Below are 13447 nucleotides of genomic sequence, written 5' to 3'. Positions count from 1 at the left end.
AATGTGTAATGAATGCATCTATCTCCATGTTTTTAATTGTTCTGTTATTTCAAATGCTCAGCTCTGCCTTTTCTCAATCATATGCATGCTTTAAGACACAACTCAAATGACTTTTATTTTCTGCTATTATTCCTGCTATACCCAAATGGAACTAATGTGTGCTATCTCTCTGCTTTGGTGCCACTGGGACATACATTAGTATTAATAGAAGGTTCTCCTGTATTTATTATTAAATGTATATTTTCAGTCAAACGTCATGGCCTATTATGAATTCTAACTTTCTAAAATTTTCTTGACTCTACTTCTCTCTAGTACATGACCATAGTTTAAGGGCATCATCTCTTCTCCCCTAGACAACTGAAGCAACTCTGTCCCTGTCACCATGACTTCTCTTGTATTCTACATACATTCATTATCTGCACTAACTGTTCAGTGATAAGTCTCAAATGCAGAGTAAATCATGACACTCAGTAACTTAAAAATGCTTGCGATTGTTCCCCACTTCCCTTATGATAAAGTCTGGACTCCTCAATATGCCATGCCAGACCCCTCAAGACCTGGCCTCTGCTACCCTCCTCAGTGCCATCTCTGTCCTCTAGTTTTCTGCTCTGCTTTCCAATAATACCAAACTTTTCCCTCACAGATGTTTTCATATAGTATGACCTCTCTCTCTTGAAGTCACATCTCTAATATATTATCTGACTAATTCCATATTATTCTTCAAGTATCTTCTAAAGTATCTCTTCCTCTGTAAAGCCTTCTCTGCTCCCCACTCCCACCCCAAGCTTGGACAAGAAGTCTCTCCCATATGCTGCAAGAACTTTGGTCACATGCCTATCATCATGCTTCTACATTCTAATAAGTGGAAGTACTCATACATTTTCAGGGTGCCCTGTTTACCTAACATCATTTATCCCTAATACTGATATTATCCCTGGCACATAATAAGAGTACAACAACATAGAAGTATTGAAGTAAGTATGCTAAGTTCATGTTGTTCTTGGCAAATAAAGGAAAAGATATACTTTGGGCCTGGAGACAACTGAAAAATGCCAAATGAAATCGTTTTTTTTTTTTTTTTCAACTCCAGTATGTAACACTGGACCTTGACTCCTGACATATGCTCTGTGATGACCTGACATTGAAGAAACAATTACGTGACTCATGCCAATTTATTAAGTTCACTATAGGAAGTGCCAATGTAAATACTGACACATATGTGATGAAATACCATGGGCCTCTCTCACTTTCACCAAGGTAGAAACTATCATGAAAACAATGAATATTATCTATTTTCATTTTTTTTCTCCATGTCTTGTCTCTATTTGTGCTTTGGCAAGAAATTAAACTGTGTATGAGTAGTATGGCAATTTAAGTTATATGACATCCACTTCATGCTTCTAGCAAAATAATATGGGAAAGGGGATAATGCTATAATACCCTTAGAGACAAGAAAGCCATATGGCTGACTGTTAGTATGATTGAGTAATTAAATGACTGTGTCTCAGTGACAATATTCAGTGCTACATTAATTTTCTACATGGTTGTTAACCTCTGGAGCCCTGATCCAAAATTCTTTTTCTCGGCCTTGCCATATTCAATATTTTCATAAATGCCTAGGAAGAATTGTCAAGAAAATATGCTTTGAGCATTTATAAACGTAAACAAAGCTTAAATGAGTAGTATTTATTACTCAAATGTTCCTCAATATTCACTTAACAAAGGTGCAAGAATATCTATTTGGTGTACTACTATGTTTGCCAACCACTGTGGTTGCTTCACCCAACATATCTGTGAACCAGCCAAATTCCCTGCCTTCTGAGGACTTAGCATAGCAGTGAAGCAAACAAAATCAAAAGATAAAAAGGCAATATTTAATTACAGTTGGGATACCTGTATGTGATGAGAACATATAGTGAAATGTTATTTAATCGAGATTATGTTGGAAAATATGTCCTGAACAGTGGAAAGCCATTTACTTCTTTTGTTATATTGAGAGCTTGAATAATGGCAGATTACATATGGAATTGAATACTGGTTGATTCTGAGCTGAACTCCAAGAAATTATTACCCCTTCATGGGAGATGAGGTGGATTGGGCAGCATACCAAAAAACAGTTGTAGAAACAAAATTTTTGTTTCAGAAAAGAAAAGATCTAAAGAGAACTGTCTGCAAATATTTGAAAAGCTGTCACACTGAATAAAAAATGTGCTTATATTGATTTTCTGGAGGGCACAATAAGGACCAATTATGAGAACTCTTGGAAGGCAAATTTCTGTTCTACAGAAACAAGCTTTCAACAGCTGGAAATATCTGAATGTAGAAGAGTCTCTCTTAGGAGTCACTGACAGTTTTAAAGCCCAGGAACAACATAATCTAAGAATAACTGCAAAGTCCAATGTTAGAGTAGTGTCAGTTGAACTCCTTTTATTTGGGAAGATAGTCATCCTGTTCAAGGTGCTTGTCAAATTTTAGGATAAATCTATTGGTTTAAAATGCAATAATTTACCGAAGTAGAACAAAGAGAAAATTCTCACTTGTATGGATAAAAAGGCACCTACTTGTGAAGTATCATATGAAAAATCAACTCAAATACAAATGAAGATTGAAATACTGAATTTTCAATCAGTCATTTGCTTACTATACAAAATATGCCAAGTATTGCATCCCAGGATTCAGAAAATACCAAGATAAATTAGTTGGGGCTGTTGACTAAAAGTAGCTCATGGTCTATGAGAGATGAGTGCTGTAAGTAAATAGCTATAGTTCAGCTCTGGAGGCATTTATTATAATAAAAGTGTTAATAGTAATAAGATGAACTACGTACTTGAGAAGTTTGCTAGTGTGAAAAAGTTCTATGTCATGTTCACTCTTTCCAAAAATTACCATAAATTCAACTAATGTTTCTATTTGAGGTGGCCAACCATAGTGTAAATATTAGGTAATATGAAAGTAGATATTGTGAAAAAGTTTTTTTCCAGATTATTAAATATATTGATCATGCTAATAAACTTTTTCATTCTAGTAAGTATTATCCTTTGCTGATTGCATTCAAAACACTCAAGAATACTCTCAAAAAAGCTAGTGTCATTCGGAAGAGAGATGCTAACATATTTGTCAACACTTATACCCTGGTATAGACTTTCATACTTAACTCATTTCCTTCCTTTTATCTCTGATCATTTGATTATTCTAAGAAACCAACCCTTATTTGTGCCTTTCCTATTTTTTTATTATATGTGACTTTATGTACTCTGTTCTGAAGTGTAACTAGTCATATGACTGTTTTGTTAACTTTCATTGTCTTGGAAGATTGAAGTTTGACTTTCCTTTTGTTCCTCAGAGATTCTGAGACTACTTATTATAATCCAATAACTTCTGCTGCCCTGGAAACATTTTAAAATAGGGCTGATGAAGGGGGCACCAATGAATACCATGGATTCTCGATACAGGACAAAATGGTGTCTGTAGTAAATATCAAGTAAATCATTATATTTATTTTTAATATGATCTCTAACAAGAAGTAGTTCCAAATTCTATACTGATAATTCCTTAAAGAAATGAAATAATAATTTAAAAATTCAGAATGTTTATAGAAAAATAAGAGAGCTTCTGTAAAAATTCCATAGGAATTGAATAAATACAAATCTGGCTTTGGATATCAATTCAACTATCTCTATGAGTAAGAGCAATTTAATTAGTTTATCTGAGCTTATCTTTTGAATCACTTGTTACATGAGGCTAATGATATACATCTTTCGTGATCAAAAGTGTTCTATGTAAGTAGTTTAGCAGAGTGTTAGTATAGAAAACCCTTAATGAATACAATCTTCATTATAATAATATTTGATTAAAAAAATAGGAAGTCAAATACAGAATTTGTCTGGTAGATAAATCATAAATCATCAAAATCATTAAAAAAGGTGATCTAAGCAGTATTTCTGTGTACACAAATCTAGGTGATGTTTCCTGTTTTCCTATGGATTTAAATCACTGAACAAGCCATTGTGGAGAAAATGAACAAGCATTTATAGTCCCAACCACAAGGGAGTGAGTCCAATTAGAGATATAGCTTGCTCATCAGAATTGTAATGAAAATAAAAATTACCTTACTACTTAAGCAGATGATGTGCTGTGTTTTTCCTTAGTTTTTGAATTTAAATTAGAGAGAAATAGACTTTACTTTTAAGGGAAGAAAAGAAGATAATACTGTATACATGATTAAGTATACTTATATTGTATTCATGCATTATTAGGTATACTTAATTATAGAGAAGATGACTCAGAATCATATTCTTCATGTCCCCCTTTACTCTAAATTAAATACCCATTCCTCTTTTGATCTGTCAATCTCTAAAGGTATAAAACCAGCCAGAAAAATCCGATGTATTTTTGGGAATGAATGTTTTAGGTGGTCACAATTGTTCCTGAACCCAGCAGTTCATTTCAGAGACTCATGACAATCAGAACATTGTACACGTGTGCCTCAGAATGACAATGGCATGAGTAGGTTTACCTAATCCTACAGCTCCATGGCATACATGAACTAGATACTTCAGCAGTGCCAAGTCCTTGCTAAGCACTGGGTTGCCCATGGTTTTCATAAAAGCAGCAGGAAGAAACAAAGGGAACAATGCCCAGTTCAGTAATACATATTTGCAAATTAATTAATTTATAATTCCTGAATGCTTTTTGCTTAGGTGCTCCACTGAAGAAATTATTCCTTTTTTTTAAACTAGAGATAATAATGAGATTGCCTGCATGGTATATTTTAATCCTGAAATAAGAATATTTCAAGGTAAATATATCATGAATTTGGTGGGGGGACTATTCTCTGAACATGATTTAGGTGGATTTTCTTAAAATTGCCTAATTTTCAATTTTAGTCTACTCTCTCTGTTTTCATGCAGAAATCTTATTATTTTAATCCATACATAGAAATAGCATAAATTTCAGTCTGTTTCTATATACTAGAAAGCTAGTTTAAGATTTGTTTAAAAAATTTAATATGAAGCTGGTTACCTAATTAGGGAAAGAGTTGTAACATAACTCTAAAGCACTAATTGCATAAACTATATTTTTCATATCCTTTAGATACTTTAATATGTGTATTTTATTAATATTTCCATTAAAAACAGAGCATAGGAATTAATTTAATAGAGATAATTTATACATAATAGCCCCTTTCCAACTATAAAATTATGCCAACTGATTTTATAGCTTTTGGCAGCTTTACAGAAGCAGGATTAAATTGAGAAAAGGTTAAATACAGAGAATAAATATTACTAGAACAAAATTTGAAATGAATATTTGGAGACTTCTCTTAGAGACTACCAGTATTTAACCACTGAACTCATAGATTATTAAAATCTCAAAACTGGAATCATCTAGAACTTTGGAAAATAATCTACATGAAGTATTGGAATAATCCCCTGATTTGGGAATTTTTTAAAATTTAAAAGTTCATGATCAATATAATCTTGTCAACTGATTTGTTTTGTTGGGAATTTTTTTTTTAATCATTTTAAAGACCAAATTATTTCATCTTGGAACCATCTATCCTTTGTCTTCCACCATGTGTGGCCATGAAACTATAGCCAGAGTATCATGGTAGAGCCAAATTGTCCAAAAGTTATTTGGGATAGATGAGTGTGTGTGTGCAAGTATGGGCATATGTGTTTGTGTTCCTGTCCAAGGCCTCCATGTTAACAGACCTGCCCACAATCTTTGTAGAAACCCCCAATGTTCTTCCACCTGCCTTGAGTTGACTGCACCATTTGGTATATTGAGGAATGCCATAGGATTTATTTAGTAGGAATTTCAGTAGACAGTGTGCTCTTCTGAAATGAGAGATATATCTCAATCTATTCATGCTCTCATGTACATTTAGAAAGGCCTTGTGGAGCCAGACTGAAGATGCGGCATATAAACTTTCAGTGCTAACACTGACCTATAATGTTTCCAGTGTCATTTGTTTATCTACTGCTGCCGCAGTCTGGCTGGGCACAAAATCACAAGCCACCACACAGCTTGTAGATTCAAACAGCAACTCTTTATTCCCGAACTCACACCAGCCGTCTACGATCGCTTTCTGAGGAAATCCATGTTCTCTGCCCAAATCCACCCCCACTGGGCTTCTGTCTCCCAAAAAATACTGTCTGAATCCCGTGAGAACTCAAGGGGAAATCAGGCAGCAGGATACGCCCTATTCCCAGCAGGAATAACCTTAAACCTGGAATGTCCTAAACCAGGAACACCCTAAACCCGGATCCGCCCTGGTCCTTGAGCAAGGTCACCTACATGCAATGTCACTGCAAAATGTCCTATTTCCAAGAGTCCTTCCACTAAGCAACATGGGGTACGCTGGCAAGGAAATTGTCATACCTACTTGGCTAATGGCTCCCAGCATACTGCAGGTTCTTTGAGTGGTATAAGCCTCTAATCCATTCAGCAAGAAAAAAACAAAGGAGGCCAACTCAATGAAAGTGAATACCTACATGAGGAATGAAGGCAGTGTCTACTAAAAGAGACAAAACATCCAGTTAGATAGCTTCTTTCAAATCTGTGTTTGACCTTGCAATCGTTTGCACAATATCTTTCCCATTGTAAAATATGACCCTTTATTGATTGGGCCATTTTTCTTTTTCAAAGAATGGGTAAAAAATTCCAAAGCTTATTTTTTGTTCTTTTGTGAAACACTATGCAATAAAACCTATCCAGGACCAGTGATTCTTTGAAAGCAAGAAAAATAAAATCTGGCCCATGTTCTCTTTTCCGCTATCTTTGAACAAGGCATTAAGTATCCTCACAGTGTGAGAGATTTTGAAAGCATTCTTTAATGTTAGCCTGTCAATTTAAAATACATTATCATTCTATAGTTATAAGATTAGAACATTCATATTCACATAGCTCTTAAAAAAAACTTATAAGGTGACAGAGTCCCTTGAGATTTTTGACATTTGATTTTGACTGAATTAGAAGAATTATTCTTATGTTTCTTTCTGCTTTAATGTAATGATTAACATTCTCAGCAATTATTTTATGGGTCAGCAATTGTTTTCTTATTAATGTACGTTCCATATAATAAGAGTACTTGCTCTATATACCTCAAACATTTTCTTCACAGGATTATCCAAACTCTATCCTCCTGTACCTTAAAGAAAATGGTATTTATTTTAAATACTTTTTTTTTTCTCTCAGACAATATTTGAGATTTGGTATTTTAGTTTAGAATGTAGATTCCAATAATAAAACGAAAATATGAGCTTAGAATTCCTGAGGATTCATACATGTTATAATGAGACAAATATTTAATTTAAGATTCAGAATAATTATTTACAAACCTTAATACGAATTCACAAAAAAACAGACATGCAAAACAGACAAAACACACCCAGGAAAAAATGACATACTTTTCTTTTTTTTTTTTTTCTAATTAGAGACTTGGCCTCAAAACTCTGAATGAAATTATTGGCTTTGCTGAACTGGGCTATGCTTTAACTATAAAACAACAGCAAATCTCCTGGCCTCATAGGTTCCTTTCTTCTGGCCTGTATCTAATCTTGAATCTTACTGTCACATCCCTTGAAGACTGAGTAAAAACAATGAAAACATATCATCTCTCAGTTGTAGGCCAACATAGCTGACCTATCCTCATCAGGGTTAGCTACATGAGCATATGCTGTTTCCAATGTCCATTTTATGAGTCCCAATACATTAAAGGCACATAGAGTACAGAAGCAAGACAAAGAAGGACCACTTTGGTTGACATATCATATAATTTGTTCTCTGGAACCCTGGAAAAAGTGTCTTATACTATTTGATGTTTGTAAATTATTTGATGATATTCAAAACACAGTTTAAAAAAAAATGAAATCCAGTATTAAATTAAGACTTGTATTTTGACTATTTTATAAAATAAATTTCACCAAGAACAGTAGCTGGCTAATAGGTGGCAAATTAACTACTAGCAATACAAACATAATAATTAAAGAGTTAATGAAAACAATGTAATATTCTATGGTCAGTTGTCTTCAAAACCCCATGTAGTAGTAACAACAAAAATTTTGTCATCCTCAACTGGTTGGAAAAAAGTATCCAGAAACAATACTATGTTCTGTTTTCTTCTAGCATTAGTGAAATAATTTACCTCATTCTTAAACTTTTGAAATTAGTGTTTAATTATAAATTATTTGTACTATGTTCAAAAGCAGATGTATAAATTCCTAGCCTTGGCACAGTATGGAGAAACCCACAAGTAGGAACAACAGCAGCAGGTGGTGACAAGTGGGAAGTTCTATGGTTGCAAATGTTCATGACAGGCTAAAAATATAAAACAGGTTTTGCCCCGATGTAGCACTGCTCAGCCTTGGCACAGTGTACTTGAGTTCAGTTCTACCTATTCGCAGAATTGCTTCTGAGTAAGATTTTGGTTTTATCAGTCACATTGTGTGTGTGTGTGTGTGTGTATGTGTGTGTGGAAGAGATTAGATCAGATTTTTAGTTCTTCAAAATACCATCATAGACCTGTGAGATATTGTGGGAGTCCTCAGAACTTCCCCACTTCTTGGACAGGATGTAATAGGGGTTTTCTTGCTGGGACCATGTAGCTCAGCCAAAACCTAAATGCCATTTTTGAGTTCCTTGGTTGGAACAGACTGTTTTGCTCCTCCTCATTCTTGCTGGCAATGGTGTGAAGTATAACTCTGCAGCTTGCCAGAAGCACTGTAAGATTTTAAATGTTATATCCTAATCTAAACCCAAGGTTTGTTCTCAGTAGGTGTCTCCTTCCATGAAGCAGGCAAGAATGGTGAGGAGTTCCATATTACTCTTGTGCACATGGACCAAAAGCACGCTGTATGTGTTTTGAGAAGCCAGCAATATGATTTTCACAATGATACCTTCAAGACATTCAAAAGTTTCATTTTCATGACTTGGGTCTAAGTGTTGAGATTTGTCATTTGTCAGTGGTCATGGTAGTTCTAGAAAATATAAACAAACAAACAAATAGATTGGTTAAACTTTTTACACCCAGGTTCCTGTGAACTTGACACTAAGCAACTGTTAATAAAATCTCCTTGTTTATATCTGACTTCATAACAAAATATAGCTTGGGAACCAAAACCCTAAATATCTTGCCCAATCTAGTAAAAAGTTAAAATAGTTATTTTGAGTCACAAAATAGAAACAGATTAAGCGGCATGTGTTCCAGGCATATAGGGTGGGATAAAGAATCATTAATTGCTTCAATTTCTCCCCAAATTACTACATGTTAATTCACCAAGATCATCATCCATCTTTGTTACAATAAGTCTTTTTCTCTCATCTGCATGAAGGAGATCTGTGGTGCATGGATTGGAAGGAAGTATTCAAGGTTTCAAATATATCTGGTGGTCTTCTTAAAACCGTATCTGGCCAGGTACATGCACATGCCTGTAATCTTTGTGGCTCCAGAAGCTGAAGCAGGAGGATTGCAAGTTCCAAGCCAACCTCACCAACTTAGTGAGGCCCTAAGCAATTTAGTGAGACTGTATTTCAAAACAAAAGATTAATAGAGCTGGGGAAATGGCTCAGTGGATAAGAGGCCCTGGGTTCAATTCCTCATATTAAAAAAAGGAGGGGGGTATCTGCACCTGCTCAAGGTGATTTGTGATACTGGTGGCAATGAGACTGTCTTCATTTCATGTTCCCATGATTTCCAAACACAAAAGAATCAGGGCATGTGTAAATAATGTCTACTTATTTATTTTTATTTAAACCCTATTAGAAGTTGTGGTTAGAAAGGCAGTTCCGGATGAACATTAGTTTCTGCTTTGTGTTTTCTGTCAGAATCATTGTCATTTTTCTTGAAATTCTCAATCAGTTCCCAATACAGTGTTGGTACAGTGGTTGCTTCCATCATCCAATTTTAATGTTCTATAAGAATGTATAAAGAATCCACGATTCCTATTTTTTTTTATCTTTTGAACATTGATTTCATGAACTGCTTCTCACTTTGAATAAGATAGACTCATTCTTTCATGCATTTCAAATATTGTACTATTCACTCAGGAGCAACTCTTAATGCCTTCTGAAACACAAAACCTTTGAAATAGTTAATCCGTGTGTCTATTTGATATTGAGGATTGGACCCAAGGATTCTCTAACACTGAAATATACCCCTAGTTCATTTTATTTTATTTTATTTTATTGAGATAGGGTCTAGCCCAGGTGGGCATTAAACTTGCAATGCTTCTGCCCCAGTCTCTGAAGTGGCTGGGATTACAGGCACTACTGTGTCTAGCTAAAACATGTGGTTTTAAGCCACTAAAGTTGAAGCTATTTGTTACATACAGAAGAAAAACTCATCCAACTATGCTGTGGTAGTTGGTCATATTTATAGCATCTCCAAATAAGGAAGATGAGTATTTATGTCCAAAGGTCCAGAATGGAAGAGAGACTAGAGTAATGTATCATGAAGGTAAATGTGAAAATGTTCTGTTAAATTTCATTTTGAAGTATCTGGATCCATGACCACAATGCTGATATTTAATAGACTAATAAAGTTGATGCATAAAGATATGTTTATATGCATATCATTAATCAACTGATGCTTCAATTTGGAGACATATTGCATTTAAAAAATCTTTCAGTTGGAGTGGCAAAGTCCTAAATCAGTAGACTTCTCATTTAGTTTTTAGCTTTAAAATTCTGTTTTAGGGAGTATGTTGTTAACATTCATTGTCATTTTAAAAGTTATTCTCCTAAAATAAGCAATTTTATATCTATTAATTCTGTATTTTTCAGTGTTCTCTAGGGTATGTGCGTGTGTGCACGTGCGTGCGTGCGTGTGTGCGTGTGTGTTTACACACAGGCGCATGGGAGAGGATCATAAGGGGAATTGGCTCATGATTATAGTGTCAGAAGTCCCATGAAAGGCTGTCTGCAAGCTAACAATGCTGGGGGGCCTATTCAGCCCAAGTCTGAAAGCCTTAGAACCAGGGAAGCTGATGATGTAACTCTTAGTCTAAGGTCAAAGGTCTGAGAACTCAGTGAGCTGCTGGTCTTAAGTCTCATTGTCTGAAGTATGGAGAACTGAGTCCTGACGTCAAAGGGAAGGAGAAGAAGAGTGTCCTAGCCCCAGTAGCCCTAGAATGGAGAGAGAAAAATTCCATCTCTCCTCTGTCTTTTTGTTCCATGGACCACAACCAACCGCTTGGTTCACCAGTTCACATGCCAGCCTCCCTTGTGGAAACACCTACATAGACACACCCAGAAATAATGCTTTGCCAGCTCTCTAATTATCCTTAATACCATCAAGTTGACACAATTAATTATCATGTACTCCAAGTATGTACTTTTAGTGTAAAAGTTAGGCCTAGTAATTCTATTCAAAACCAATGCACCTCATCTCAAGCCTTCATCTTCTCGCATCTGGATTATCATTAAAGTTTAAGAAATGGCTTCTCCACTCCAGATCATCTCATCTGATCACAGCAAATACACTCCACATTCTCTACTCTCAGCCTCCATTGTAATTGTACACCAGGACCCATTGTATAAGGTGTGTTCTTGTCTAAGAGGTACTCTTAAAATGTACAACATTTTACAATTAGGTTGTGTGATATAATATGTGATTTTTAAAAATCTATGATATTTTAGATAGTCTAACCAGTTTCTTAGCTTCAGGAATTTTAAATGTCATTCATATGACAATTTGCATTATTGAGTTTGAAGCTTGAAGTATTTGGAAGTACTTTTTTTACTGTCATCCCTCAAAGCACTAATGCTGCACTGTGCAATATAACATTAAAAAAAAAAAAAAAACAAAAAAACTTGCCAACAGATAATGGTATATTGTTTTGTGGAAAATACAAATTCTCTTTTGGCTTACCTCTACCCACTTTTTTAACTCTTACTTCAGCTCCCCTTTTTCTGCTTCTTCTTCAGAATTAATTTTATTTATAGGTTTTCTCTGGAAATTTTCCTTTTGCACTTGCTATAACCTGCACCTGGACAAGCTCACCTAGTTCTGGCATAAACTGGAGTATGCTCTTATACCTTAGGGACAGAGTTTTACCACAGTCCATAAGCCTGGAACCACCATTGATAAGATACTCAATATATTGTGTATAAAAGCATTTTATTAAACTTGAAAACAGGCAACTCCTCAGTGTGTTCTTTGAGGGGATCTTGTCTTTGTATTTGTGTTTTTTTCTCATGTTTATTGCTTGAAGTGTAGGCAGTACCTGGTACATGAAATGTGCTCAACAAAGGTTCATGAAGAATTAAAGGAAAATAAAGAAAGCAGTGGAAGAAAAGGTAACAGGTGAGGGGGAAGAATATTATTGGATTAACATTTAAATTTTTTATTAATCTCCATTGGCTAAATACCATGTGGCTTTCCTTTTCAAAAGTCTAGTTTTCTTCCCCTCACTAAAATCTTGTTTTCTTCCCCTCACTAAAGTTTAAAAACCTTAATTAAATGCAGCAACCATTTTGACACAACTTTTCTAACTCTCAGTATCAGTACATGTTGGTATAATGGGGGATAATTTAATTCAAGACCAAACAGATGAAGGGATTGTCTTTAAAGGTCACATTTAAATTTGTTGGTGAGTAAGATTTTTCCTTGTCCAAGGCACCTGTGCACATCATCTCAAATGACATTAACATTTCAGCCTCAAGGCATAATATAGAAATCAGTGATGGTCAGAAACTTTACCTTATACTGTTTTGCTGACCCCCTCCTTGGAAAATACCTTAGGTGCCTCCACCTAGTTTCCTAATTTGTTAAAATTATTTACACAAAAACATTAGAAATGTTTGCCTATTACTCCATGGTCTCTATGACTTTGGTATCTTTTCCCCCTGCTTAGTGTCTTTTATATTTAAATTATTTTGGTGTTGGGGATTTGGATCCTGTGCATGCTCAGTATGTGTTTTACTGCTAAGCTACATCTCCAGCCCAATGAGGCCATTTTATTTATTTATTTAGCCATTAAAATCCACATCTGGTTTTATGGCATTCCTTAGGAAGTGGTACTTCCATGTGTATGGGACTATATCCTCAGACAAACTACTTTCATCATTAGAATACTTGACAATACTTAAAATGTAAAGGCATAAGTATTCTAATCATAATTATATGTCAAACATGAGTGATGAATCATGATTTAAAAACTATATTTTTATATAAATTATGCTAACATCACTGTGACACCATTTCATACTAATTTGGGTATGACTCTCGTTTTCTATAGTGCATCTATGTGCTAAAAGTAAAATGGATATTTTAGGAAAATGAGCTATTTCTATTTTTTATACATGTAAGACTCCAGAAGCTCCCCTTTTGTCATTCTGGATGCCATATATTTATAGTTCAGACTTGAAATCTTATTACATCATATATATGCATAATAACATTGACTCAGTTACAATAATAGCAAACACATGTAGGTAAGCTATT

General features: G+C 34.8%; 1 protein-coding gene across 2 annotated transcripts in view; it reads left to right on the top strand.

The window, feature by feature from the left end:
• Nucleotides 1-13447, top strand: part of Ano3 (anoctamin 3) — a 394245-nt gene that overhangs the window by 186002 nt on the left and 194796 nt on the right. The window lies entirely within an intron of this gene.

Source organism: Marmota monax, unplaced genomic scaffold (genome assembly GCF_021218885.2).
Source record: "Marmota monax isolate L192 unplaced genomic scaffold, Marmota_monax_Labrador192_F-V1.1 WCK01_AAM20220418_F8-fsc00061, whole genome shotgun sequence".
Taxonomy (NCBI): Eukaryota; Metazoa; Chordata; class Mammalia; order Rodentia; family Sciuridae; genus Marmota; species Marmota monax.
Note: the sequence above shows the minus strand (reverse complement) of the source record. Positions and strands in the feature narration are given on the sequence as shown.